At 41.2% G+C, this 5,480-nt stretch overlaps 1 non-coding gene across 1 annotated transcript; it reads right to left on the bottom strand.

Annotated features, from left to right (window-relative positions):
• Positions 1–655: 655 nt before the first annotated feature.
• Positions 656–2,577, bottom strand: LOC113364459. Its single transcript, XR_003366157.1, has one exon. It is a non-coding gene; the product is annotated as a small subunit ribosomal RNA (ribosomal RNA).
• Positions 2,578–5,480: the final 2,903 nt, after the last annotated feature.

Genomic DNA, 5,480 nt, shown 5'->3' with positions numbered 1-5,480 from the left:
AATCGTTTAAGATAACTCGGGCGATTCTGAAACTAGTATGATTATTATGGTTACAATTAGTACACCGTAAAGCTTTCGCGTTTCGGTCCGAGATACAAAATCTCGTTTCAAAATTGAAATATAAATATTTCACTGTGTGTGAGATTGAAAAATCTGCTTTCGCTGATTTTTCATTTTCTTAAAACAACGCAATGAAGCGAATGTTCAAATTCGCACAATTTGAATAAAATGTGCAGAGTATATAGAATACTAACGCAAGCGTTTACTACAATCGACTTTAAAACACTAGACTTTCATCTAGCGCCCAAAGAATTGATTGAGCTATGCGTTTAAAGTATAATATTCAAAAAGAACGCCGTTTTCACAACGAACTTCGTCATTCGCTCAGGCATCTGGCGATACCGAGCAGATATACATGGCAGTGCTCTCACACAATGCATAAGAGCGCTAAGCGGTTGTAAACCGCGTCACGCTGCTTTTGCACACTGCGCAATATTTTGCGACTAGCTCCGGTCAAACGTTAATAAAACGAATGATCATTGCCAGAGGCTTTTGCCCACAGTATATTATACTATGGGAGCGCACAACATTTAGTCTGCAACATTATATTGCGACATATAGCACACGTTTCATTCACTTAATAGTAAATGTACGTTAATGATCCTTCCGCAGGTTCACCTACGGAAACCTTGTTACGACTTTTACTTCCTCTAAATAATCAAGTTTGGTTATCTTCCCAGCAACATCGGCAATGTCGAAACGCTGCCGCGCACCGGTCCGAAGACCTCACTAAATAATTCAATCGGTAGTAGCGACGGGCGGTGTGTACAAAGGGCAGGGACATAATCAACGCAAGCTTATGACTCGCGCTTACTAAGAATTCCTCGTTCATGGGGAAGAATTGCAAGCCCCAATCCCTAGCACGAAGAGGTTTCAACGGATTACCCGGACCTTTCGGCCAAAGAAAACCTGCTGATCTCTTCAGTGTAGCGCGCGTACGGCCCAGAACATCTAAGGGCATCACAGACCTGTTATTGCTCAATTTCGTGCAACTAAATGTCGCCTGTCCCTCTAAGAAGATATATTTGTACGCCGGTAGTGAGAACCACAACCAACAACGACCGAAGCCGAAGCGGAGGGTCTTTGCGATACCAGAAAGTACGTCTATTTAGCAGGCTAGAGTCTCGTTCGTTATCAGAATTAACCAGACAAATCACTCCACCAACTAAGAACGGCCATGCACCACCACCCACCGAATCAAGAAAGAGCTCTCAATCTGTCAATCTTTCCGGTGTCTGGACCTGGTGAGGTTTCCCGTGTTGAGTCAAATTAAGCCGCAGGCTCCACTCCTTGTAGTGCCCTTCCGTCAATTTCTTTAAGTTTCAGCTTTGCAACCATACTTCCCCCGGAACCCAAAAGCTTTGGTTTCCCGGAAGCTGCCCGCCGAGTCATCGGAGGAACTTCGGCGGATCGCTAGCTGGCATCGTTTATGGTTAGAACTAGGGCGGTATCGCCTTCGAACCTCTAACTTTCGTTCTTGATTGATGAAAACACATTTGGCAAATGCTTTTGCTTCTGTCCGTCTTGCAACGATCCAAGAATTTCACCTCTAACGTCGCAATACGAATGCCCCCAGTTGTCCCTATTAATCATTACCTCGGAATTCCGAAAACCAACAAAATAGAACCGAGGTCCTATTCCATTATTCCATGCACACAATATTCAGGCGAATGAGCCTGCTTTAAGCACTCTAATTTGTTCAAAGTAAACGTACCTGCCCACCTCGATACTCGTTGAAAAGCACCTTGGTAGGATTTTGAGTTGGGCCGCCTTTTTACGGGCTAAGCCCACCGGTAGGACGTCCCACAGACATGCCAGTTGAACACCGCAAGCGGTAAACCGACAGTGTGGGACACAGATTCAACTACGAGCATTTTAACCGCAACAACTTTAATATACGCTATTAGAGCTGGAATTACCGCGGCTGCTGGCATCAGACTGGCCCTCTAATAGATCCTCGTTAAAGGATTTAAAGTGTACTCATTCCGATTACGGGGCCTCGGATGAGTCCCGTATCGTTATTTTTTGTCACTACCTCCCCGTGCCGGGAGTGGGTAATTTGCGCGCTTGCTGCCTTCCTTGGATGTGGTAGCCGTTTCTCAGGCTCCCTCTCCGGAATCGAACCCTGATTCCCCGTTACCCGTAACAACCATGGTAGTCGCAGAAACTACCATCGACAGTTGATAAGGCAGACATTTGAAAGATGCGTCGCCGGTACTAGACCGTGCGATCGGCACAAAGTTATTCAGAGTCACCAAGTCAAACGGTGAGCAAAGCAAGCCCGCCACCGATTGGTTTTGATCTAATAAAAGCATTCCTTCCATCTCTGGTCGGAACTCTATTTGCATGTATTAGCTCTAGAATTACCACAGTTATCCAAGTAATGTGGGTACGATCTAAGGAACCATAACTGATGTAATGAGCCATTCGCGGTTTCACCTTAATGTAACTTGCACTAAAACATGCATGGCTTAATCTTTGAGACAAGCATATACTACTGGCAGGATCAACCAGGGTGCTATATATATAATAGCATAGTGCGTAAATGTCCCTCGGCGTCACCCGAGAGACCACACTTTGTATAGAAAAGTTTGATGAATATTTCTAAACAACGAATTTTCTTACATATATATATCTGAGTCGTACGATATTCCCTGGACATGACGAACAGTTTACATCGCGACTTGATATTTTATATATTCTGCGCTTACACAAAGGCTAGACCTTTAACAACCGTCGAAACGGCGGTCCGTACATGAAATTTGCGGTCCGCAGGCCCAGTTAATTTCAAACAGTCTCTTTACCCTTCGTTAGATTGAAAACGTCGGGGCGAATTCATTATAAGAATTCATCGTTATAACTAACTTTTATTCTCGCTCGGAGAGTATTGAGTTGATTGCATTTGTATATTTTATTTTCCGCATAAGAGTCTTTGCGTCAACGACACATGCCCGCGGATATGCTGTACAGTATGGTTGAACACTTATAAATAAGGTCCAGAACCCGGCCGTAAACCGACATCCGAACATATACGGCGTATATTATTCTAGACACGGTCTACGACAGTTTGACCTGCAGCGACGGGTCGCCTCGGGTTACCGTGCGAACCATCACCGCGATGATCTGGACAGGCTATATGGCGGGTCGCAAGAAAATAAATTCTCTAGGACGCGCAACCACTTTAGCAATTTTAGAGCACGTTGTGGTCCAAAAACAAACGTCCTCGCTTTTAAATTGAAATATGAATATTTCACTGTGTGTGAGATTGAAAAATCTGCTTTCGCTGATTCTTAAAACAACGCAATGAAGCGAATGTTCAAATTCGCACAATTTGAATAAAATGTGCAGAGTATATAGAATACTAACGCAAGCGTTTACTACAATCGACTTTAAAACACTAGACTTTCATCTAGCGCCCAAAGAATTGATTGAGCTATGCGTTTAAAGTATAATATTCAAAAAGAACGCCGTTTTCACAACGAACTTCGTCATTCGCTCAGGCATCTGGCGATACCGAGCAGATATACATGGCAGTGCTCTCACACAATGCATAAGAGCGCTAAGCGGTTGTAAACCGCGTCACGCTGCTTTTGCACACTGCGCAATATTTTGCGACTAGCTCCGGTCAAACGTTAATGAAACGAATGATCATTGCCAGAGGCTTTTGCCCACAGTATATTATACTATAGGAGCGCACTTGATTACAGCAATAATTTGTCGAGTAATCACAAGATTTCATATTTGCGCTCCGCAGACCCAAATAATTTCAACTCGCTCCGATCAAACGTTCATAAAACGAAAGACCATCGCTGCGAGAAGCTTTGCTAGTTCTGCCACATTGACATATATTTGACCGTAGTCAATTTGTAAAATTCTATATTATTAAAATATATAGATTTCATATTTGCGGTCCGCAAACCCAAATAATTTCAACTTGCTCCGATCAAACGTTCATAAAACAAAAGACCATCGCTGCGAGAAGCTTTGCTAGTTCTGCCACATTCACATATATTTGACCGTAGTCAATTTGTAAAATTCTATATTATTAAAATATATAGATTTCATATTTGCGGTCCGCAGACCCAAATAATTTTAACTCTCTCTGATCAAACGTTTAAAAACGAATGATCCTACCACCAGTTATCTTTAGCCGCAAACCAGCATCCGAATATATACGGGGTATATAATTCTAGATGTGACTCACAACATTATTAAAAGTTACGCTAATATATCATTGACAGACTAAAAGTATCGAATATGATGTAAAAACTACACCGGGGAATGATATCCGTACCCGCCTGAACAACATAGCGTACTTTAGCCTGAGCTTGCTCGCATCGCACTCGACACGACCTATCCCCCTATATAAGGCGCGCGGCCACAGCGTAAGTATTCGACTGAGTCCCAAGCGATGTGATTTTGACCTGCGGCGAGGCGTCGCTCCGGGTTACGGTGTGAATCGTCAAGACAAAAGTCTGGGAAAATTTCGAACTGTGAACCCTTATGAATTATGTATTTATTGATTTTTATAGATCTCAATGAATATAAAACGAATTTATATATAGTTATATTATTTTTTATAATCATTTGTTTAAATTTTCTAATTTTACAATAAATGTTCAAACCAGTTTTTCTCGATTTTCTCTTAAACCGTAAAAGATACGAAAAAACTTTGTTCGTACGAAAGATGCAGAATAAAATTACGAATAAAATGGTATATAAATGGTTAGGTGTGTTCATATAATTTTCTCTAGATTTTCCGATTTTTCCGAATTTTCACGACGGCAACTCGCCTGTAGGCCACACCGTTGGGAATTCGAAGTTGCGATATATGGAAAAAGAACTAAGAATTTTGAGACCTTTCTAATGATGTATAATACTTTATATGTTTTCTTTAGAGAAATATCGAATCGTGAGGAGTGTTGCTCCAACCTAGCCGCACTTTGCATTTTGACAAGTAAACAACTACACAAATTGCTCTATACTATCTAAACCGTAAAAGATACGAAAAAACTTTGTTAGTACGAAAGATGCAGAATAAAATTACGAATAAAATGGTATATAAATGGTTAGGTGTGTTCATATAATTTTCTCTAGATTTTCCGATTTTTCCGAATTTTCACGACGGCAACTCGCCTGTAGGCCACACCGTGCAAAATTCGAAGTTGTGATATATGGAAAAAAAACTAAGAATTTTGAGACCTTTCTAATGATGTATAATACTTTATATGTTTTCTTTAGAGAAATTTCGAATCGTGAGGAGTGTTGCTCCAACCTAGCCGCACTTTGCACTTTGCAAGTAAACAACTACACAAATTGCTCTATACTATCTAAACCGTAAAAGATACAAAAAAACTTTGTTCGTACGAAAGATGCAGAATAAAATTACGAATAAAATGATGTATAACTCGATATATGTC

The sequence above is a fragment of the Ctenocephalides felis genome, unplaced genomic scaffold (genome assembly GCF_003426905.1).
Source record: "Ctenocephalides felis isolate EL2017-DRISC unplaced genomic scaffold, ASM342690v1 CF-g0.4_SCAFFOLD_00845, whole genome shotgun sequence".
NCBI classification, from domain to species: domain Eukaryota; kingdom Metazoa; phylum Arthropoda; class Insecta; order Siphonaptera; family Pulicidae; genus Ctenocephalides; species Ctenocephalides felis.
This window is presented reverse-complemented; position numbering and strand designations above follow the sequence as displayed.